This window comes from Diachasma alloeum, unplaced genomic scaffold (assembly GCF_001412515.2).
Source record: "Diachasma alloeum isolate Michigan unplaced genomic scaffold, Dall2.0 Dall_scaffold_00271, whole genome shotgun sequence".
NCBI classification, from domain to species: domain Eukaryota; kingdom Metazoa; phylum Arthropoda; class Insecta; order Hymenoptera; family Braconidae; genus Diachasma; species Diachasma alloeum.
The window spans coordinates 556,259-582,505 of NW_021680410.1; the positions used below are offsets into that span (position 1 = coordinate 556,259).

Genomic DNA, 26,247 nt, shown 5'->3' on the forward strand with positions numbered 1-26,247 from the left:
AAAGCTTCTATATTTAAACTTGAACTTGATTTTTATTGCAGTACCGAAGCGGTAAAGAGTGAGAGCGGTTGCAGGTTCCGGTCTGAATTCTCTACAACTGATTTCTGATTTATAGTTCATTAGATGCCAGGTTATCGTAAAAAAAACACTGAGAAAAACGAGTTGTGGCTTGGAAATTTTCAAGAGCAAAATATCTTGCATTAAGAAAAAAAAACTTTCGCCAAGAAATTTTGAATGTGTTCTAAAGGACAATTCCTTGATCACAAGACAGCCATTTCTCAAAGCAAATACAATTGAGTTAATTCATTTAATAGTTTTTTTCGTCAACTCTAAAACATTTTAGTGCAAAAACCACTTGAATTGAACTGACAACTCGTTTTCCCGATATGAACCAATTGCCCTCAAGTCATGAATTTCTTGATACAAGTAAAGATGTACTTCTCAAAAAACTCTTGTCTTCTCAGTGTAGCCTGAACCTCCACCCCCTCCGATAGAACAATTTTATTTCAGATAATAGGTTTTTCAGGTTGGGCTACGATAGTAATGAGCAGGAAATCATCGCTCAAACGTATAAATTAAATATTCAAACAATTTTTAAAAAAAGCATGACAATGTTGCATATATATTGCCTATAAATTCTCATATAAGATAATAATACACGGAGAGAAATTTTTTAGAAAAATTCTAGTGCTAGCACGGGAAAAGAAGCGCAAAGTGACGGCCAGGAAAAAATTCCAGTGCCGGCACTGGAAATTTTATTGGGGAAAACGTGAATTTTTCCTCGTATTTCTGTAAAAATTTCACAGAAATCCCCAGAAATTTTACCAGAAATACCAAGAAATTTTACCTCAACAGCACCAGAATTTTTCACAGCCGGTGGATTGTGATTTTTGCTAGTACCGTACTAGAATTTTTCTAGAAAATTTCTCTCCGTGTACAATATATAGAATCGTTTTCCATCAATAACTCATTTTCGTAGAAAAACCGACTCATCACTCTTTGCCGCTTCGCTACTGATTTGAATTTTGATTTGGAAAAGCATTATTGAACATTAAATTATTGTCGAAAGGACAAAGAAACAAAGAATGTTTTGAATGTTTTGAAGACAAAGAATGTTTTGAATGAAAAAATTAAGTTACTCAAAAATGCCAGCTTTTTCTTCGAATGAGTGGAAATTTGACATATTTTCCAGGAATTCCACAGAAAACTACAAACTTTTTGTCTCCGCATGATTCGCCGAGTTATTTAGTGAATAACTGAGGTATTCTTATCACGTCAGGGTATAAAGCAGCCTCTCGACGTGACGGATGCGTTCTCCCATCAAATGAACACCACACGCCGGTACACACACAAATTATTATTAAATTGAATTATAATGACTGTGTTTACCAAGGCATATAATACCCCTCAAGTGCGCCTCATGCTCGTCACATTCAATGAAAAATCCATTCATAAAGGGTTCATCAGACGAGCAAAACGGAAAATGGAAGATTGATTTCATACGAAATGCATAAAATGAGAGAAAAATCAACAAACAAGACCGCGTCATGTACAACAATTTGCTGGAGATCGAGAAAGGAAGTACTTGGAGCAGAATTGAATTGTCAAAATGGCGGAAGGGTATAGCGTGCAATGCTGAGTGTACAGTGGTGCAACGGTTATGTAGTCTCTGTACGGACGGAAAGTAATTCAAGGTCGAGTCACGAAGAAGGCACTCTCCACTCTTTTACTTTTATCACTACTTTCTTGTTTTTACGTGTAATTTTTTATTCCGATGGGCGAATGCCGCGAGGGCTCGGGTAATGTTGATTCAGTATTACTCAAGGTTCGCTGTTGAAAATTTGAATCCATGTCTTTTCAACTAGGCGACATTTCAACTACGACATTGCAACTAACGACATTTCAACTCCTCAGATTTAAATACACGCCAAAAGGATGAAATTAGTATTAATTATTGTCATTAATTAAAATGTCGCCTGGTTGAAGAAACAGGATTCCCTGAATCTCTCAAAATGTCAACAATTCAAACAAAATATTAAAGCATTTAAAATCCTTTAAAAAAACAATTGTTAATACTAAATTATTGATCTCTTGTAATCTCTTTATATAAATAAAAAAATAAGGTAAAAAATTCAGGGGACGCCTATACGGGGGTTCCTATATGGGGAGGTACCTGTATTTATAAGGGATGTCTATATGAGGGGCTGCTCATATGGAAGATATTTATAGGTACGGTCACACCGCTGCGGTCACACGGTTGGAGGAGGGGAGCGAGCGAAGCGAGCGGCAGGGGGGGGGGCGAAGCCACCCCCGGATTGGCGAGCGAAGCGAACAGGGGGCGACGCCCCCTAGTTGTTAATATAAAAACAAATTGAATCTTTGTATGACATTAATCACTAATGTATTAGTTGAGTGGTTAAATTGAGTTGGATTACACTGTTGAAAAGCAAAGAATAAAGAAACGGAAAAAAAAATTTCGGCTAACTCTTAAAAATATAGTAATTTCACAAAAACTAGTTGATACGTTGTTGTTGAAAATTTTAGTTCAAATGTCGTAGTTTCTTATTTAAATTTCGGGTATAATTCTTGAAAATTTACTGTCACATTATACTTCCACCAAAATTTTGAATTTATCATTGAACTTTAATTATTCAGATGAATAGTCTTGAATGTGTTGAATTTTAGAATCGTCCGCGCATCTATAGTTATTAATTAGTGGAAAGCAAAAAACGTCAATCACTCCATTACTATATTTTGTGTAGCATTGCGCTTCACAATCGCGAACCGCTAAAAATTGGGGATGAAGCTTATATAAACAGGGGATGTCACACGTTTATTCCTCAATATCTGAAAGAGAAATCGGATATATGACGATGATGATACTGAACTGAAGTTTTCATGGATTTCGCCGAATTTTTCAAGGACTTTTAATAGAAGTTCCGATAGATTCCCTCACGGAAAAAAATATATGCAATCAATTGTACGTGACATATATGTGATATTGCATTTTTCGCCGAAATATATGTGCGTATAATTGACATATATTTCACATATATTCCGTTTTCCGTACGGGTTTCTATGGAAAATCTTTCGCTTTCAAGTTTCGATGGAAATTCCCATCCCTTTCCAATAGAAAAAAATCATGAATTTTCAATAGTTTTCATCGCTTCCCACGGATTTCTCTTCAATAATACTATAGAAATGCGTATACGTCAAAAAACATATTGATTCCAATCAACTTAAATAATAACGGGATGAATCATATAAAATCTATCAAATTGTTCGATGTCGTAGTAGAAAATCGACTACTTTTTCCCCTGCGATTGCAGTGAAAAATTGCAGGGGTTGATATTTCCTCATCATTTTCCCATAAATATCACTGATAACTCGAAAATAGCAATAAGTTTTCTCACAAATCGTCGCAATTCCAATATCTATTTACCTCCTATCCGCTTTATATCGTGTAGAATATTCAGGTACATCTAATCCACGCACAGGCGGACACGCATATTACGCGGACGTCCTGCTGTGATTGCCGCGTAGTTTCTAATTAATGATCAAACTCGAGCATTTATTATACCATATACCTTCAAATTTTTTATGTGTGTTAACGAGTCACCGATTCGACGTGCAATTAATACAACATCCCTCTCTCTTTCTCAATCATCAGATATTCGTTATTTATTTTTATTACCATTATCACTAGATGTGTTGCATAAGCTCCTTCCATATGTGGAGATTCATGCAATGTTCAATTGATAATGGCAATCAAATTAGATCCAATGGTAGATTAAAATCCAATCTGGGGAATTAATTAAGGATAATTTGTCTCTATCTGTATTTCGCATTGGAACTTTCACTGGGTGGTTGCACCAAGAAGATAAACATAGAGTACATCCTCCTCTTCCAAGTCATCATTTCTATATATTCTTAACAATTATCTTACCCACCACGTGAACACTAGTTCTTTGTGTCACGCAATCGTTCAATTCCTTTTATTTTTATTGATTTATTCTCACGCACGGGGAGAAAAGTTGGATAAGAATTATCAATCTGTTGGAAGTTGAATAATTTTTTTACATGAAGAGGTCAATGTTATTGAATTATCAAGGTGGAGGAGAAATTTCATGAAAATTATTTAATTGAAAATTCAGAACAGTGATGCCGCGAGACGAGAAGATGTAGTTTTTTGTCTCGCCTCGTCTCGATGTCAGGAAACCATTCTCTTGTCTCGTCTCGTTTCTGTTATTGTCTCGAATGACTCTTCTCGCCTCGTCTCGGCATGTCTTTTGTCTCGTCTTGTGTCATCTCGTCTCGTCCTGTCTCGCCTCTCGTTTCTCTCGTTCTCAACCGGCAATTCTCATCTCGTCTCGTTTCTGTCATTGTCTCGAATCACTCTTCTCGTCTTGTCTCGACATGTCTCTGGTCTCGTTTGTCTCATCTCGACATGTCTCTCGTCTCGTTTGTCTCATCTCGACATGTCTCTCGTCTCGTTTGTCTCATCTCGACATGTCTCGTCTCGACATGTCTCTCGTCTCGTTTGTCTCGTCTCGACATGTCTCTCGTCTCGTCTCGACATGTCTCTCGTCTCGGCATGTCTCTCACGTCTCGCATCATCACTAATTCAAATGCAGTTATTACTCAAATTCCAGAAGAATTCCAACAGTTTAGACTGTTCATAAAATTGAATTTTTTTCAACAGTGTAATATGAATTTCACGACGATAATTGCTAAATAGAACGTTTTTCATGCAGAAGTGCAAGAATATGCCACCGCAATTTAGCCCCCTCAGGAGTATTGCGTTACGATATTCAAGAGGTGAATTACACGCTTGAAAATTGATCGATTAAATTACCCGCGTTTCCAAATTAAGGGTAAAGAGATCACGTATTCACGCTCGCTTCAGCCGGTGTTTATATGATGGAAGAGAATTGCAGTAGAATTTTCTCACTTCGAGCAATTGAATGAAAGAGATAGGGAATACAAAACGACAACATCTCTCTTTTTTCAGTGCAACAGATAATTCGAGGATTCTTGGCTAGTTTCAAGTGAGTAATGGCGAAATATTCACCGGCGGAGATCTAGCGACTCGGACCTCGTTCGAGATTTAAATGAAATGGAGAAAAATCGTTTAACACTTGCATAACTGCTGCACTGGGTGTTTTATAAAACTGGAAACAATAAAAAACATTTCCAGGCTGCAGCAGTGGATTGTACTGAGAACGTGTCTCATTTCCTTGATTGTGAAACCATTATTTCATAATTGTGGTAGAACTCGAAGCCCCTTGCGAATTCCTTCATTATCTCGACTCATTATTAGAAATCCACGTCCTGAGGAAATTCATTGGGGGAGAATCTTCTGAATGGTAAATCATTTTTTTTTAATTCTTGAATAAACTCTGAAGTTAAAAAGACGAAGAACTTGACTTACATTTCAAATGATGTTCAGTTTACATTACTGCTCGGAGTGATAAAAGATTTGATTAGACACACGACACGCAATCTTATAAGCGACATTTAATTCAATTTAACCTTAGTCTGGTCACCAAACGCGCCCCTGCGACTTTGGTCACCTCTGCGGGGATTCCCCGCCGTGTTATTTAGGTTTTAGCGTTGCCAAATTCACTCTACACTGCCCGGGCACGTTTAGCGAGCTTCCGGCAACGTCGCGTCATGAGCAATTTCATTTAACATGGGAAAAAATTGTTTATCGGTCGGAAATGATTTGTTTTTTTTAGGAATTTTGGGAAATATTTTGCTCTAAAAACAACAATAATTTTTTAGTCACTTTAATTGACAAAATCATTTTTTTTTTAATTTTTCCGCTTAGCCCGTAAATTGTAATTGAAGAAAAACGACGCGTTTAGGGCGACCAATCTAGGGTTAAGGGAAAAAATCATGAATTTTCAGATTTCCGTCGAAACTCAATGAAATTCAAAATTATTTCACTCAATGAATTCCAAATATTCGGGCAGCGTTAAGACAACAATTTACCAACTTTTCAATGAATTGGAAATTCAAGAATATATTTATCATTTTTCTATTAATTATCATTAAATAATTCATTTAAAATTAACAATTTCCACTGATTATTCCACGGAATTTTGAATTTTCATGACAAAATTCCTTGAAATTTCAATAAAACTATCAGTTAGCGAAAGTTTCCAAGAAGTGCACCGAAAATTTTAGCCAAAAATCTTTAACCGTATACCAAGAAAATTTTTTCGAAATAGTAGATCGATCAGTCGGCTCAATTGGGCTCGACCGCAATCCAATCGTCCCCCCGGGTTTTCTACGAAGATCCGCCTGGTCGACCTTAGAACACCAAACAAGAACGGAGCGAGTCACTGGGAAGATAGGGACAAAGGAGAAGAACACCAAAGGTCGTTCAAGAGCAAAAAATATGGATATAGTATCTCTGTGTTGCTTTTCTCGACTGTATGGATGCAACCAAGAGTGGGTTACCAGTGATGGCGTTTACTCATCGTCATCCTGCTGGATCCCTTCATTTATTCATCATCAAACTCGATGGTCGTACGGTCTGATGAATTTCGTTAGTCAGTAGTTACATGTAGGAGACATTTTAATAGACCTTTTTCTAGAACTAGAAAAGGCCTATTAAGTTAGTGTTTTGTTCAAGTTAGTGTTTTACTCAACTCACGAATGAATAATAATAAAATTAATTCCGAGATATTCATTGAAAACTGGCCAGTAGTCAAAATTGACTTGAACCGTTTTACCACTTCGCTACTGATTTTATAATCTACGATCCTATACAAAGATTACCCTTGTTCCTAAGCTTAAGGCTATCCCTGGCGAAATAGATTTCAAAAAGTGACATCAATTTTCTTAAGGGTGCCAAGTGAATTTGGCGATGACCTTGAAAATTGACATTCACCAACAAAGTTATAATTTTTTAAATTAATAGTATTAGACAGATGGTGAACATCGGTGACAATTTTAAAATTTTAGAACTTATGGATATCGAGAAATTAAATAAACAAAATCAGTCTTATACACGGCCTCTTATGGAGTTTTGATTAAATTGAACGTTTCAACCCCCTAGGAACTCAAGAAAAATTTGAAAAAATTTGAAAATATGGGGAATGATGTGTTCAATGTGATGGCGACAAAAAACAATGGGGTACCGGGGTGAATAAGAGAGATATTCAACCCGCCGTACCCATTTGATCCCATGCTTTCTCGAGGTTCGTCGCGCGAAATAGAGGATTTTCCGCATTTATTTTCTCGATGTCTAGTTCCGGTTGCGGGTTTGAAATTTCGTCGGCTGGATGAATACATATTTCTCCAATGATGGAGGGAAAGAAAAAAATTTTTTTGAATCTTTTTTCAAATTCACTTGGCACCCTTAAAGAGGATCAAATAAACAACTTTTCGATCCCTTCTCAACATACGAAAACACTGAAAATGAACATTTCGAAGTCAAAAAACCAATTTCCTGCAGTGATAATCACGACAACCCCTGATAACTCAATAAAATTCCCTCAAGAGTCCCCTCAGAATGAGTATAAGCACCTAGTTTCAAGACTAGCTGAAGGCAGTGGGCGCTGATGTAAAACAAGAAGCAGACCTACAGAGAATCTAAATATAACTTTGCCAATAGTATAGGCGCCTATCCCCTCGGTCGCTCTCCACACACGTATACAATGTTCAAGCCTCTCACTGCCCTTCTTCGATGCACCTCTCCGCTTTTACATTCTTCTCGGGCTTCATCTCCATGGCCCTTCCACCGTACCACACCACACCACACACACCCCATACGACGACCTGGCCATCTTCCTGCCGCATACCGAGCAATCTTCCAACTTGGGGATCCCCTCACCCCCTCTACCCCCACTTTTTTCTTTCAATTTTCCCTGCCTCCATCATCATTCTCGGGGGGGATCAGAGAGCTCGGTCAAAGGTGGCGAGAGAGCCCTCAGCCTCACTTCTGTACACGGAGTTTAGGTTCCATCCGTGTCTTACTATCGTGCTTTACACTCTTGTTCACATATATGCGGATTTTCCGGGAATATCATCAGGAAATAGAAATGTTCGTCACGGAAATGTCCCGGAAGAACATCCACTGATGTTTAAGTACCACTATGGGCGCGGAAATTGATAATTTGTAGGTACATTAACCTGGGAGAAGGCTACAAGCATTTAAACTTGAATTTATATCTCATTACTTGTAATCTAGCGCGTGTGTGTACGAATGGGCATTTCTTTTCGCTCGGCGAATTTTTGATTATCAATGGGACACGAGAGGGAACATTAATTCATCTGATATGCGATAACGGGGGATTATGCTTAAGCGCGCGGGGCGATTTCGTGCCGGATGACTCAGGCATTTTTGTCGATTATGTGGTTAATCTGTTGTTTATTGACGGATTTATCATGGAAAGTCGGGAATTGTTTTGGTGCTGCAAAAATTGTTGATTTAATTGGGAAATAAGAAGAAGTTTCGAACACTATGAAAATTATGCAGCGAAGTGGTAAACTACACTGAGAGAAAAACAAACACTGGGTCAAACAAGTCTTGTTTGGTTCGAATTTGAAAGTCTCAAACATGAATAATTGTTCTGCTTTCGACAGCAACGAAATATTTGGCTCAAGAGGCGGATAATTCACACCAGACGGTGCCTTTTCAGGATGAAAATATCTCATATAGAGGAAAATTTATCAACAAATATTTTATCCCAAGTTATAAGATTGCTATCATATCATTATTATTGTTTCATTTGAGGGTTCATTTCTTGTCTGTGATTATTAGACAGCCGAAACGAAAAACTACTATCCCTTGTGTCGCATAAAACAAAGATTTTTCGGGAGCAAAATACGTATGGGAGTGTCGAATAACGAAGAAGTAGTGCTAGAAATGAAATTTCTTCCGTGTACAGAGAATGCAATTTTTTTTGAACTACTAAATCTATTTTTGCGACAAAAATTTTTCATTCCGGCGCACTCTCTGCATGTTTGGTACAAAAAATCCTTTTTTGATGATTTTCAAAAGACTATTTTCTTGGCGCAAGTAAGACTTGTTTGAGAACTTTGTCGTTTTTCTCTCAGTGTACGATAAGTGCAAAAACGGAACTTTTTCAGGAGAGTTGAGGAAAAATCAATGAGGTATTCGGAAAAACAAATCGGTCATTATAAGTTTGAACCAAAAAATCCTCGAGTAAGATATCTAGAATGCCTGAAGTGTATGTCTTCATGCCTTACCCTGAGACTCTACACTGATAGAATGATTCATTTATTCCAAACGAGATTCGTTAACTATTAACGAATGGTAGAGTTGAATATGACCAAATGAATATTCGTTAATAGTTAACGAATGGTTCACTTGAATGGCGAAAGTCAAGTCAAACAAGGCTCCTCAAATATACATTCGTTAACTATTAACGAATGAACATTTGGTGGGACCGAATAAACCCTGACCTCCAACCAAAATCCATTCGTTAACAATAACTAATCCGTTCTATCAGTGTAAAAATAAATTTAATTTGGAGACACGCTGAGAAAACAAGTACTTTTTGAGAAGTACTTCTTCACTTGTATCAAGAAATTCGTGGGTTTGAAAATTACCAAGCGCACAATATCTCACACTAAGAAAGAAAAATCTTACGCCAAGAAATTGTATACTTGTCCAAAAGAAGAGGACAATTTCTTCATATCAAGAAAACGAGTTCCCAAATCAATTAAAGTGGTTTTTGCATTAAAATATTTTAGAATTGAGGCTAAAAAACTATCACATGAATTAATTCAATTTTACTTGGTTCGAGAAATCGCTCTCTTGTCATCAAGAAATCCTCGTCTTTAGGACAAGCACGAAATTACTTGACAAAAGTTTTCACTTTCTTAATGCAAGATATTTACTCTTGAAAACCTTTGATTTTGTCAGTGCACAAACGACTTAGAAGAGAGAGCACTGGTTCTAGCAGTTTTCTTTCCAACGTCGACACAAACTAGTATAAACAATCTTTTATAAAAGAACTAAAATCATTTGATTCAGTTTGACCAATCGCAGACAGTCATATCTGATTTGGTGATCAATCGAATTGAGAAATTCGATTTCTCAATGATATACGAGAATGAGGCGGAGATTTTGAAAAAGCAAAGCAAGCATGATCGCAGATAGTCTAAGGAGCGTATTTTACGATCGAATCGATTATCCACGGGGTCCATACGTGAGCTAGTGCGGGATGTGTTGCTTGGCTCGGGTAATATACGCGTGTCGGAGCCAACACCAAGGTCTTACTTTTATGCACTATTCCACCTTCTTTTCCACTGGGGCGAGTGGGCCCTGGGACACACCGACATTTAGTTACGGGTAGGTTGGCTACATAAGCTACGTCTCTCTGCGCATCATAAAGTCTGTCCTCAGTATTTATGTTTCTACTTGGTACCTCACCGGTGAGGGGAGGGGAAAAGATAATTATTGAGTATCGGGACAACTGGAGGGTTTAACGAATTGTGGAGGGTAATTCGGGGGATTTAGGTGGGCGGTAGCCATTGATAACAACGGTGCTATCGGAATNGGGGGGGGGGGGGGGGGATGCAGAGTTCACTTGCGATCTCGGGACTGTTGACTTTCTCTTCTAGAATTGCTGGAGAATAGTAGAGCGAGAGTATGAATACACGGTTGGAAAATTCATCTGAATTTTCCGTGTGAAATCCCGAAAATTAATGAATGATATTTAGACTGAAATTTCGGAAAGTTTCGTCATTAAAAAAATCAGATTTCATTGAGTTTGTCGTAAGATTATGAAAAAGTGCAGATTTTAGTTGAATTTTCCAGTGAAAATTCAAACAATTTGGACGAACTTATTCTGAGATCAGTGATGCCACGAGACGAGACGGGAAACTGCATCTTCTTGTCTCGTGTCGTCTCGTCTCGTCGAGAATTGAGAGATTCTCTCGTCTCGTGTTGTCTCGTCTCGTCTCGTCTGGTCTCGTCTCATCTTGTCTCTTCTCGTCTCGCCTTATCTCGTCTCTGTAATCCAATTTGCACGGGAAAAAAATACACAGAGGGGCAGAGAGGGGAAGACTCTCTCTCACCCTCTCGACTCTCGTCTCGCCTCTCGTTTCTCTCGTTCTCGCCCGGCTTTTCTCGTCTCATCTCGTATCTGTCATTGTCTCAAATGAATCGTCTCGTCATGTTTCTCGTCTCGCCTCTCGTTTCTCTCATTCTCAACCGGCTTTTCTCGTCTCGTCTCGTTTCTGTCATTGTCTCGAATGTCTCTTCTCGTCTCGTCTCGTCATACCTCTCATTTCGTTCGTCTCGTCTCGTCCCGTTTCTCTCGCGTCTCGCGGCATCACTATCTGAGATTTTTGATTAATTGATGATTCGTTTTTTTTTTTTGAAACTTCAACTTAATTCTGAAATTTTATTTTATTTCACTCTTTTTGAAAATTCTCATCGTATTATAATTCCATTGAAATTTCAGTTAAATTCATCCTCGAACATGAATAGAAATTCCGAAAATTCTCGTGAAATATATTCTTGAATTTTCAATCAATTGGAACTTCTGGCCAATTTGCTTATCATCATCATCATCATCATCATCATCATCATCACCATCATCATCATCATTGCCACGGGTTCCCTGTAATAAATACAAATATGGGGAAACTCCCGGCTAATCAAGCCGTCCCTCACAATGCAGAGTATTTTTAGGCACTGTAAGAACAGAGACTAGTGCACGTGTAAAAAGAAGTCAACTGATGAGAAATGATCGATGATGGCGAGATCCCCCTGGCGAATCAGCAAAGACTTGTCCTACCCGTGTTACGATCGCCAAGAAAACGAGTGAAGGAACCCGCACGTATACCGCTTCTAGCAAAACAAGTCCTTGAGCACGAACACACGTTGGGGGTTTTGCGAAAGCCTGTAGCAACAGCGCTCGATCTCATTCTACTCAATTTTACATAGAGCACCAAGAACTCTCCACTGAACCAACCAGTGTTAGTCGACAAAACATATGGATGCACTGCACATGATGAACTGTTCACCCGCACATGTTCTAAGTTCTCAATTTTCCCTATTTTTATCATTTTTTGATGAATCATTGACCTGAAGTCTGAACGATTCAAATTTACAACATTGAAAGGTTGAATGCAGTTCTTACCTGAATGTCAGAAAATTTCGAATTGAAAATATTGTTTTTTTTTTCAAACATTTCCCTCTTATAAATAAACAATAAAACTTGTTTGCAAAACGGTGGATTATTTTTTGTGTCAAAAAAATTCTTGATTTTTTCACATTTAATGAAAAAAAAAAATGTTGATTTTCACATAAGACACTGCGTTAAATCGTGATTTTTAAACATTTCTTCTTTGAAAAACCAAAACAATAATAAATTGATAATTAAAAAAATTAGAATTCCGAATCTAATCGAGTTTTCTGCAATTTTTTTGCAGTTTTCGATACACTGATAGAACGGATTAGTTATTGTTAACGAATGGATTTTAGTTGGAGGTTAGGGTCTATTCGGTCCCACCAAATATTCATTCGTTAATAGTTAACGAATGTACATTTGAGGAGCCTTGTTTGACTTGACTTTCGCCATTCAAGTGAATCATTCGTTAACTATCAACAAATATTCATTTGGTCATATTCAACTCTACCATTCGTTAATAGTTAACGAATCTCGTTTGGAATAAATGAATCATTCTATCAGTGTAATCTTTGAATTTACCGTAAGGGTAGAGCTACTTTAAATTTGCACGATTACAATGGTTCCATTCGGTGGCAAAAATTAATAAAAGTTGAATGTAAACGAAAAGTGATGAATTCTACGTGAAAACGAAAGAATGAAAAGAAATGATTGATCGAGAGAAGAATGGAGACGAGATGTGAAGTACGAAGAAGGTGGTTCGCCATTCAAGTGAACCATTTCGTTAACTATCAACGAATATTCATTTGGTCATATTCAACTCTAACATTCGTTAATAGTTAACGAATCTCGTTTGGAATAAATGAATCATTCTATCAGTGTAATCTTTGAATTTACCGTAAGGGTAGAGCTACTTTAAATTTGCAGGATTGCAATGCTTCCATTCGGTGGCAAAAATTAACAAAAATGAAATGTAAACGAAAAGTGATGAATTCTACGTGAAAACGAAAGAATGAAAAGAAATGATTGATCGAGAGAAGAATGGAGACGAGATGTGAAGTACGAAGAAGGTGGTGGTGGCCCCCACGAGTATAGGGTGACAACTCTTGGGATGGTTCCAACGATCAGAAGCATGATTGAGTAAAAAAGATTGGCAAAAAGGAGAGAAACGGAGGAGCGAGGAGAAGTCTCGAGTTGAAGCGACGACGAGCCTGTGGTATAAGCCAGGACTTCTTCTTTCGTGCTCTCGGTTAGTTTCGTTGAGCCTCGGCAAGTGAGCCTCGACCTTGAACAGGCCCTGTATGGGCTATGCCACTGACACGGACCAAGGACGCGCCCGGGCAGCACCGCATGCACAACCACTACCACTGCAAAGTGCCAGCTCATGTGCACAATATTCACGGGGTTGTGAATATTGTGGGATTGTATTGGTTCCGAAACGCGGTCGTAGAACTCGAGACGGTGGTAAGTGTATACGCCAATGGGTGAGGCCATTTTTTTTCGTGGAGTCTCTTCGCTTTGGCGAGCACGCACACTCCAACAATGTAGGAGGGGGTATGTAGTTTAGACGGAGATGATTTTTTTCCCTTTTCGCTGGAATCCTTTTCAACATTTGTAGTGAAATGTTGTAGTTTTTATTTGAGCCATTTACCACAGGTCGCAGTATTGAAAATTGTTGGCTGTATTTTGGGCCAGACTTCTTGGAAATTTGTGGCGTATTAAAGTTCCACTGGAATTTCAAGGAATTTTGTCGTTGGACATTCAGAATTTTCTGGACAAATCAATGGAAACTGTAAATTTCAAGTCAACTGTAATGAATATTTTTTTGGATTTGCAATTGAGAGAAAATGTGGCGTAATTTTTTAATAAGTTCAGAATCCTCGTCTATCTGCCGCAAAAAAATGGAATTTCAATCGGATTTAATGTGACTCTGTAATTATAAAATATTTAAAAAACCAGCGGAAAATTCATGGAAAGATTGAAAAACTGCAATTTTTCAAGATCACCCCATTGTTCATGAATAATTCATCAACAATTAATTGAGAAAAATATCGAGAAAGTGTGAAGAGCTAATTTATTGCAAAATGCAATCTGAAGACCTCACGTGATGAAGATTTCATTTAAAAAACCGAAAATAAAGAAATATGTGAAATCAAAATTGATTTCTGATGTTTTTCTGACCTGAATAATCATTTTAGGATTTAGTTCGATACAACCACAGCCCGAGGGATAAAACCTCAGATGAAGTGACGAAGGCCAGATTCCTTATAATCGTGGACGCTGACCGCGCCGAAAATTTCCGGCTACGCGAAGTTGGGCGGGGCCAGGTAGGCTGAATAAAACGAAAATAAAACGAAAACATTGGAAAAAAAAGAGTGATTCAAGTGCCTCCGGTAATACGATGCAGAAGTTCCGCAGACATGCACTGAGGCCGAGAAGATTTTTGATGAGGGAAGACCCGGAGATATTTGATGAAACACCCACACCCACATATCTCTTCGCGTCCGGATTTTTATCTGCTAATCAACTGGTCCCGACGGTCTTTTCATCATTCAAGAGAGGGATTCGATCTTAGTGAATTCCCAGTGGCGTAGAACTTGCAAAAATGAATTTGCACTGAGAGAAATATCGTCATAATATCACAAAACTAATTCCCTGTGCCAAATATCTCTTGAGGATAAGTTTCTTGGGCGAAGAATTCCGAATAATGTGTCAGACAACGTCAGATTTCAGTGAAATGTTCATGACATGAACGCAGACATCGGCATAATCGAAATTGTGAATTACATTTAAATTTGGAATAAGTCAATTGTTAATATTACTCACCAATTTTTTTATTTTAAAAATAACCATCAATTTAATTTTCAAATTCCTAATTATTTCATCAATCATCAACTTAAATATTCCAATAGCGAATTATTTTATCAACCAATAATTGAGAAATTAAATTATCAATCATCATGTTATTTTTCAAATTTCAATTACGATAAATAAATCTAAATTAATGTAAAGTGCAATTTTTTATAATATTACTAAAGTAATGATTGATCCCGATCTGTGCTTGAACATGAACATATGATAAAGTGAGAATTTCTGGCCACAAAAAATCAGTTTTTTCGTATCAGAAGATGAGAAAATGACTAAAAATATTGAAAGCTTAGATTCAGTGAATCATGAACCTATCATAAATTGATTAAATATGAATGCGATGTTTTTCACACAAGAAATGATTTCTGTGACATTATGTCGATTTTTCTCTCACTGTAACTCCTCATTCAACAACTCAAGAATTTGGAAAATTGCGATCATTTTTTTTCATCACATAATTTCTAAATTTACGCGGAAAAAATTATTCCCCACAAAACTATTTTTTTTCCCGTATTCATATCCGTTATCCGTTGGAAAAAAATTATTCTCTACAAAACGAATAATTTTTTTCATATTAGGAAGAGTTTGGAATGTTTGCGCGTCATAAGGAACATAGATAAATGCAACGCGCGTTATGCGATGTTGCCGACAACTCGCTAAACGCGCTCACTCCAACTACAGTGAATTCGGCAACCTCTCCGCCGGAATAATCTGCGCCATGTCCCCGCGACACGGCCGAATTGATGAGTTCCTCCGCATGCGACCAGACTAGGTTTAAAAATTGAAAAAAAAAATGAGTTTATGCTGATAAATTTGGCCGTTGTCAACCGAAACATCGGCTAATTAATAATCCCCCAGGTGGACCACGCCCTCGGAATAATTTCCACCTCATTATGCTTTTCTGTCTGCGTTATTTGTTCTCTCACTGTCTCGTCTATCATTTCTTTCCTCCGGAGTTCATCCACCCATGAATGCACATGCATTCGACGATCCTAAATCATTCTGAAGGCTCGTGACACACCCAGGAGAATAGAACTGATGGTGAAGAGCCCCTCAAATAATCAAGTGTTAAGATTAAATCAAAGTATAATCTTCCTCCATAAAAAATAATTCTCCACCGCGTTTTAAATGCAATATGAGTCGTAATCTTGGAGGAAGTTAATCTTCTAGTATGAGGCGTCAGTGATGACGCGTTTAGGCGAGAAACTATGACCTGATGATCATCACGATGGCATTATTGTTCGATATTCACATCCGTTATCTGGTTAATTAGACACTGGAGAGATCGTCAACACAGCCTCACCACCATCCGCATCTCTATTAAGAATTTATGCTGTATACTATCCAACCATCATGTTCACGGCGAGAGTATGCTCATACCCCTGATGTTGATTCCCTCGAATTTAAATGCATATATTATCGGACAAGGTGAATTTATCGAAGGTATACGTTGGTAATATCCCTTATTAGGTACGTGGTTTCGTCTATAAATAGAAACGAAAATCCTCGGAATATCGTTAGATGAAAAAGTTGATGTTCTTGAAGGTCAGAACTATTTTGCGCCCATGGGAGACGGTGTTTTGTTGGAGATTTGAATTACCACTGAGGACGGAAGGTTAGTCTCGGGCAAAAGTAACTTTTTTAATGTTTCGTTTCGAATTCTGGTAAGCACAGAGTTTAGTCATGGAAAATTTACGTATTCTGTGTAATTTCATAGAAAAATAAATGATAACTGTCAATTGTGGTGTAATGATTGAAGGAACATTACAAGAAGAATGAGAAAGTTTTTTTATTCTTGAAATTTATGAATTTCACGTATCTAAAATCTACTTGAAACTTGAAATTTCCCAACGTTTCTAATTTCGACAATGACTGCCAAATTCTTCATGAACTTTCAAATTTTTCTCAATTTTTCTCACTCTATTCTGAAAGCTACAGTATGGAAAAAAGAATGAAATTCGATTTATGAGACCCAAAATCATGAAATTTGAGATTTTACTGAAAATTCAATGTAAATCCAAATTTTGAAGGGGAGAGAGACGAAAATTTCTCAACTTATTTGAATTTTAAATAACAACATGAATATTTATGTTATTATTCAATTTTCTTCGAATAATTGAACTACAAATTTCAGTCAAAAATTTTCAACACTGCAGAATGGTTTTCCCTTTGATATAAATTAATATAACAAATGAGTCAATCACAGAACGGGACGTGTAGTCCATCAACGACTCGCATTTCTTCGCAATTTAGAAAGTAATTAAACTCAACTGCGGTTTCAACTTTTATATACTTGTGGACAGGGGAGGAAGAAAATGGCATATGCCCAGTAGCAGCTCATACACCACTTTAATAAAATTACTGAGCACTCCCCCCTCCCTCCCCCCGCCGCTGCCATCCCACTCTCTGTTACTCTCCTCTTCCGTGAGAACATAAATCTCACGAGAAACGGTCGTTAACCATAAAATTGTATGTATACGTGCGGGCCACCGCTGAATCTCTGACAATTAATATGAACGAAAAAAGCGAAAGGGAAGGGACTGAAAAAACGTGCACGAAAAAATATTCCGGCGCGTATGAAAGCAAAACTTACGTTCGAGGGCTCTGTAATTTTGTACGCTGATCGGATCCTCGAGGACCTGCAACATAAAAAAAAATAAGATTGAGATAATGAAAATTGGAATCTGCATGGGGGAATATTATTCACCAAAAAGGTGAGGAATTTTTCCTGCCGTACATGTACGGAGTATCGAGGCCTGCGCTCGGTGATTATATGCTAATGAGGTGCGAGGAGATCGAGTCTACCAAATGCACGCTGAAATTGATGATAACATGGGCTGCATAGTGAAAGTAAACACATCCATGTATATTGCTAGTGATGCCGCGAGACGCGGAGAGAAACGAGACGAGGCGAGACAAACGAGACGAGAAGAGTCATTCGAGACAATGACAGAAAACAGACGAGAGAAGAACGAGAGAAATGAGAGTCGAGACAAGGCGAGACGAGACGAGACAAACGAGACAAACGAGACGAGAGACATGACGAGACGAGAAGAGTCATTCGAGACAATGACAAAAAACAGACGAGACGAGAACGAGAAAAACGAGAGGCGAGACGAGAAGAGAAGAGTCATTCGAGACAATTACAGAAAACAGACGGGACAAGAACGGGAGAATTGAAAGGCGAGACAAGGCGAGATGAGACGAGACGAGAAGAGTCATTCGAGACAATGACAGAAAACAGACGAGACGAGAACGAGAGAAATGAAAGGCGAGACGAGGCGAGACAAATGAGACGAGAGACATGACGAGACGAGAAGAGTCATTCGAGACAATGACAAAAAACAGACGAGACGAGAACGAGAGAAACGAGAGGCGAGACAAGGCGAGACGAGAAGAGAAGAGTCATTCGAGACAATGACAGAAAACAGACGGGACAAGAACGAGAGAAATGAAAGGCGAGACAAGGCGAGATGAGACGAGATGAGACGAGACGAGACGAGTCATTCGAGACAATGACAGAAAAGAGACGAGACGAGAACGAGAGAAACGAGAGGCAAGACAAGGCGAGACCGGACGAGACGAGACAATGGAATGGTTTCCTGACAATGAGACGAGACGAGACGAGAAACTGTATCTTCTCGTCTCGTCTCGCGGCATCACTGTGTATTGCGCTTGAAATCTTGATAAAATTAAGTAGAATCATTGGCTCCTGAACATAAATTTAAAATTCTTTGACAATTCAACTCGCGCAACACTGCTGATACTGAATAATCATGTACAATCAAAAATTCAAATAATTTGTTAAATTTCCGTTGGATTTCCGTACCTGAAATTTCATAAGGTCTTTTATTCTGAATTGCATTCAATGCCATTCTTTTGATAATTGCTACCAAACTGTTCATGAAATTTCATTTGTTTTCCAATACTGTAGAAGATTCATCTTGAAAATCAGTAACTCTGCTCTGAAAACTGGACTGTGAGAAAAAAAAATGCAATTTCATGGCCAGTTTACTAGTAATTTTCAAGAGACTGACATGAAATTCGATTTATGGGGGGAAACAAATTACGAACTTTCAGATTTCACTGAAAATTCAATAAAATTCCCATTTTTTTAGCAGTAGAAAGAATTACTAGACACGCCTCGATCATAAAACAGTCTAGCATCAGCATAAACTCATGTGGATTTTTCCAGGCATCAGCTCAAGTGTGAAATATTACTGGCAGTGGTGTGTGCATGTGAGATCCATTCGACCTTTTATTTGAGTGATTGTGTACCGAAGGGGCCAGAAAAATTGTAAGACTAAAGTCAAGAGAACATATTCACAAATATTTAATTCGTCAACAATTTGGCTCATGTTGATACTGACTAATCATATTCAATCGAAAATTCAAAATAGTTTGAAATTTCCATCGTATTTCCATACCTGAAATTTATCAATTCAGTAGCCAAGTGGTGAAGCGGTTCAATCTTCCTTAAATTCCGAGATATTCATTGAAAACTGGCCAATAGTCAAAATGGACTTGTACCGTTTTACCACTCCGGTACACTGAGAGAAAACCAAACACGTTGTCAAACAAGTCTTGCTTGGGCCAACAAAATCGCTAGTTGAAAATTGCCAAAAAAGAATTTGTTTGATTCGAATTTGAAAGTCTCAAACATGAATAATTGTTCTGCTTTCGACAGCAACAAAATATTTGGCTCAAGAGGCGGATAATTCACACCAGACGGTGCCTTTTCAGAATGAAAATATCTCATATAGAGGAAAATTTATCAACAAATATTTTATCCCTAAGTTACAAGATTGCTATCATATCATTATTATTGTTTCATTTAAGGGTTCATTTCTTGTCTGTGATTATTAGACAGCGAAACGAAAAACTACTATCCCTTGTTTCGCATAAAACAAAGATTTTTCGGGAGCAAAATACGTATGGGAGTATCGAATAACGAAGGAGTACACTGATAGAATGATTCATTTATTCCAAACGAGATTCGTTAACTATTAACGAATGGTAGAGTTGAATATGACCAAATGAATATTCGTTAACTATTAACGAATGAACATTTGATGAGACCGAATAGATCCTAACCTCCAACCAAAATCCATTCGTTAACAATAACTAATCCGTTCTATCAGTGTAGTGCTAGAAATGACATTTCTTGCGTGTACAGACAAAGCAATTTTTTTTAAACTATTAAATCAATTTTTGCGACAAAAATTTTTCATTCCGGCGCACTCTCTGCATGTTTGGCACAAAAAAGCCTTTTTTGATAATTTTCAAAAAACTATTTTCTTCGCACAAGTAAGACTTGTTTGAGAACTTTATCGTTTATCTCTCAATGTACTGAATTATTTTCCACCAGTGTTGTAGATTTGCCTTGAAAATAAGTAACTGTGAGAAAAAAATTGAAATTTCACGGACAATTGACCAGTAATTTTCCAAAGACTGGCATTAAATTCGATTTATGAGGATTGCGTTTACCAAACAGCGTTCACGAAATCAAGTGCCTCCGCATCCTGAAATTGATGATAACACAGGCTGCACAGTGAAAGTAAACACACCCATGTGTATCGCCCTGGAAATCAGTATGAAATTGAATAGAACCATTGGCTCTAGTCGAGCCTATTTTCGTGCCACCGAAGATTGTGAACAATGCGTAGGCAGAATATATTACAGAATTGAACCTGACACATGTCCACCGGATAAATTGAGGTTTTTTGTTGGGCCCTGGAAACCTCTCACCCAGATTACATATTAAAATTGGGCAACTTGGAGAATAGCAACACGTACACACCTTGAAATCCATTAAACCCGCGTAATTAACGACACTGGCATCGAAATGAGGAATGGTAGAGCGGAGCGGGACAGCTGGTACCGGGGAAATGAGAATATTGAAAATTTTCAATCGCACAAAATGTATGTACGTATACGGATCATTACGTGAAATGACGTGACATTCCGGTTTCGCTGGCTAACGACGCGGAAGGAACGTGGACTCGTCACTCTCTAGGTCGGGGTTAGCCGCGCCGGGAATTCTCCCGTATGTGCGTCGTGTGTCGATGACCCTGCGTGTGCACCAACCACATGACTGTATGTCCTCTAACTATAGACTTTGTGTGTCTCCCTCCCCCTCATTTACATGGATCTGAGGGCTTCCATGGTGACATTTCAGGGAAAAGTTGAGGATTGTTCTGTGATTCCGCGAATTTTCAACGACTGGCATTGCCGAGGGAATTTCAGACCATCTCATAATCGAAAACTAACGTATTTTGTTGGTTTTTCTCATGATGTCATGATTTTATATTAATTGAAACTTCAAGGAATTTTAATCCAATCACTGTTGAAAGATTTTAATTCCGTGGACAGTTGACTAGTTATTGTCGGGAGAATGGCGTTGGCTGCGATTCAGGAGGAAAAAAATCATGAAACTTCAAATTTCATCAAGATTCAATGAAATTTCTCATATTGAACTGACTTTTCTTTACCTAACTTTCAAATTTTACAGGCATTCCAGATTTTTTAACAGCAGGAATCTGTGAGTTCCACAACTCACTTGAATTGTCAAACAAAACATGAATATTCAGAATCAATTATGAATTTTTCATATCTATTTTTGTTTAATGAAGGAAATTACAAAGAAATGAATAGTGTTTTTTTCACAATTCTAAAGAAATATTGTAGATTGTTTAAGAGTATACTGTAAGGATGAGTAAGTATCGTGTAAAGAATTTTTTTCAGACTTTTACACTGAATTTTCAATTAATTTTCCTGATTTCTATTAATTTTCATAAAATAATTGAATTGAAATTTTTAGTTTCCATTGTTTTTTTCATGAAATTTTGGCGGAATTTTAGTACTATTCATCTTTACTCGGAAACTCAAGACAGTTGAAACACTTTAGCCTGGTTTCTCCTTACAACCACTGGAATTTACTTGAATTCAGTAGCGAAGTGGTAAAACGGTATAAGTCAATTTTGACTATTGACCAGTTTTTCATAAATATCTCGGAATCTAAAGGAGATGGCAAAATTTTTGTTGAAACCTTTTTTGTACAGCCGGTTGAGAGCTATAACAAATGTAATTACGAAAATTTCGCTATCTCCGTTAGATTCGGAAATATTTCTCAAAGACTTAACTGGGAGATGAGTCCACTTAAATCGGTTTACCACTTCGCTACTGAATTCTACCCGATACTTGAAATTTCGTGTACTTTCTGTAAATCGAATATCGACTATCCATGAAATTCCAATTATTCTTTCTAACACGGCATAAATCCCACAGAAAAAACTCCAACTACTCATTATAGAAGAATAATTTGGAATTTTTCGGCCACAAAAATAATCAAATTAATGAAAAAAAAAAGTATAATATACCCGTTGACATTAAGAGCTTCGCACTTCTTCATTAACATTCTCATTACATACTCTCGTATTCACTTTCTATTATAAATAATCCAGAAATTTATGAGTGCCAACGTGAAAGTGAGCGCTTAAAGCCCGTGAAATATTCTTCTAAAAATAGTTTTCTCCCCTCTGAATTTATGAATCCGCTTGTCACGGGGTTGGGAGAGCCCTTGATTCGCCCTTCGAGAGATTAGAGCCCGTTGATGGTATAATTAATCACCAACGATTATCATATTCCCATCGCATTTAGCAAATGCGTCTAGACGTCGCGCCAACAAAGTAACCTGACGGGTACTCATCAACGCCATCGAGATACATCTCTAATCGTAAGATTCTCTCGGCGGATAGTAGACACGCCTCGATCATAAAATAGTACAACATGAGCATAAACTCGTATCAATTTTTTCAGGCACCAGCCTGAGTGTGAAATATTACTGGCAGTGGTGTGTGCAAATGAGGTCCATTCAATCCTTTATTTGAATGATTGTGTACCGAAGGGGACAGACGAATTAGGAGAAGAATGAGAAATGTCGAGTGAACATATCCGTGAAATTTATCCCATGTTGATGCTGAATAACCGTATTCAATCGAAAATTTCCATACTTTAACCCATTGCCGTGGATCACGGTTCCCCACTTTCCACTATTTTGTAGTAGTGTGCGTGCGCCGCCGTAGTTTTCTTATGGCGCACTAACACACTGGCGACCCCCCCACTGCCTTCACACCGAGACGATTCGCGACTCTCCGCCGGCAATGGGTTAAATTTCATGTGCACTGTTGAAAATTTTTGTCCGAATTTGCCGCGCCGAATTCCGGAAATTTTTATCCCGTTCAAGTTCCACTGAAATTTCAGGAAATCTTGTCGTTGAAAAATCAAATATTCCATTGATTTTCAGTTCAAATGATCTGGAAATCAATAAAATACTTGATTTTTCAGTTCAATTCTTCTGCGAAAATGCGTAAAAATCAGGAAACTTCAGGGAAAAATTGTAAATTCATGTCATTTTGTTTCTTACGTTTTATGTTCCACTGAAAATTCAATCGAGTTGTTAAATTTCCATCTCACTTCCACGGATAACCCATAAATTTCTGTGAATTCTACTCAAAACTTTCAAATGGTTATGAAATTTCATAACCATTTTTCCCTAAATTAAATTCAACGTAACAAAATGACAAAAACGCAGAATAAACCAATAGTTTGGATGCAATAAAATAAAAAAAATGTCAAAAAATCTATAACAGTGCGGTCTTTCATCGTAAATTGAATGCAATATCAGTCTTTTCATAATTGCTAGCAAAATGTTCATGAAATTTCAATTTCTTCCCAACCCTGTAGGAATTTGCCTTGAAAGTCACTAACTTTATTCGAAGCGGAATAGCGAAGGGGTAAACCGGGTCAAGTCGATGTTGACTTTTGGCTAATTTTTTATGATTATCTCGGAATCTAAGAGATACAGCAAAATTTTTCTCATGATCTTTTTTACAGAGCCAATTGAGGGTTATAAAAAAGGTCATGAGAAATTTTTTTTTATCTCTTTTAGATTCCAAGATATTCGTCAAAAACTGGTCAACAGTCTAAATCGGCTTGACCCATATTTTTCTGACAACTCAAAGAATTAATCGACACGCTTCAATCACAAAATAGTCGAGCATCCGCATAAACCCGCATCAATTTTTTGAGGCATCAGCCTGAGTGTGAAATATTAGTGGTAGAGGTGTGGAGGCCCATTCAGCCTTTTATTTGAATGATTGTGTACCGAAGGAGTAGAGACAGAAAAACTCGGTCTCATGTGAGAGCTGAAGAACACAGGCGACGCTCAGACGCACCGGAAACAACTCGATGAATAATTATGCGTTGACGGGCAACGGATATCTCACGATGCGTTGACCTTGCGCCTGGTTGCATGCCACCTCTTGGCTTTGAAATTGGCGCCTCTTATTCTCGGAAGAGCTGGAGAACCGTTGCAAAGCACTCTGATGTACAAATACCTTACACATCGTATTATACTGAACCTGGATAAGGACGACAAACATCGCTGAATTTACTCTCAACTATTTATTCTACTGTACATTTTATCTATTTTGAGATTAGAGGGATAATTCGGGTTTTACGTGCAATTGTTTGAAATCTTACGTGAAATGCATTGTTTACACATTATTACTTTAAAAAAAAAAATTTTTCTTGTCATGTATACCCTATTCGAGTTTTTATATATTTGCGGTTTTACGGGCAGATTTCCTCTTCAACCGTGTCGCATTTTACCCCAGGAGCTGCCCCCTCGTACAAACTCTCGTGGTGACATTTGTAGACATTTTTCAGACACTAAAAAACGTCGCAATAAAATGACAATGTGTCTGGATTTTAGACGAACGGGTCTCCAAACAACAAATCAAATGGCCAGATTATGATTTTTCAAATAAATAATTTATCAACGATCTATTTTACACTCTAAAATAATCGTTTTTTCAGCATAACAAAATGTGCATATTCAAAATTCTATTAGACAGAACATTCATTGAAAAAAAAGGTTTTGGAAAGTTTAGCTTCCAATATTTATTTATGAGAAAGGATTATTTATCTCAATTTCTCTGAATTCTATTAAATTTCATGGAATAATTGAACTGAAATTTGTAGTTTCCATTGATGTTTTCATAAAGTTATTAGTTAGGAGTGAATTTTTATATTCATTTATAATTTCGTTAAATTTTGGGGGAAATAAATATGAAATTTCACAACTTACTTGAATTTTCAATTCATTGAAAAATGTTGAATTTTTAGTGACGAAATTCTTCGAAATTACACTATAACTACACAGCAAAAACGAATGTCTGAATCTGAACACACCTTTTGTAGACATTTTTCAGACACTAAAAAACGTCTGAATAAAATGAAAATGTGTCTGGATTTCAGACGAACGGGTCCCCAATCATCTTAATTCATGTTTGAAATTCAGACAAATTTTCATTTTATTCAGACGTTTTTTAGTGGCTGGAAAATGTCTGCAAAAGATTGTGAAATTCCGACATTCGTTTTTGCTGTGCGATACGGCCGTCCATCGACCGAGCTTCATCGGACACTGTTTTCCTAACACTTCTCCGATGATTATCGGTGTCTACATTGTTTGAAATTTCAGTCGCAATGTCATCTGAATTTTCAATGTTATAAGTTTGAATTCAATTCCAAATGAACACGTTCACCAAATTTCTCAGTCATTTAAAAAATTTTAAATTAGATTTTTCATGTTAAAGAATCATTGATTTTTCAACGAAAGCTTGAGTTTTCAAACTCATCGTGAAAATTGAACATCACATACAATTGAATTTACAATAGATTGAAAATTCAGAGAACTTATTTCCCAACTGGAGTTAAAAAGCATAACAAACCTAAACCATGCTGTTCTGACTATTTTTTATAAATTCGAGTGATTAATAATAGTATATTATGTCATTAGGCGATAAAAGGATTCTCGCCTTCGGCTCGGATTATAAAGCCACATTCGCCAGATAATGCTTTTATCGCCATGTGATGTACGCTATTTTATGTCGTTGATGACATAAAATCGTTTTAATGTCCGTTAATGGCTGAGAAGTTGGAGTTTTCTGGAAATATTAAGAACGCTTGAATGAATTTATGAGAAGAATTAATGTTCTTATTAAAAATTCAAGTAAATTAAAAATTTTCAATTCCACACTGATAGAATGATTCACTTATTCCAAACGAGATTCGTTAACTATTAACGAATGGTAGAGTTGAATATGACCAAATGAATATTCGTTAATAGTTAATGGTTCACTTGAATGGCGAAAGTCGAGTCAAAAAAGGTTCCTCAAATATACATTCGTTAACTATTAAG

General features: G+C 37.3%; 1 protein-coding gene across 1 annotated transcript in view; it reads right to left on the reverse strand.

The window, feature by feature from the left end:
* Positions 1-26,247, reverse strand: part of LOC107037826 — a 113,099-nt gene that overhangs the window by 35,908 nt on the left and 50,944 nt on the right. The window contains exon 2 of the mRNA XM_015256590.1: positions 17,578-17,623. The gene's annotated coding sequence lies outside the window, so the exon portion shown is untranslated. The remainder of the gene's footprint in view (positions 1-17,577; positions 17,624-26,247) is intronic.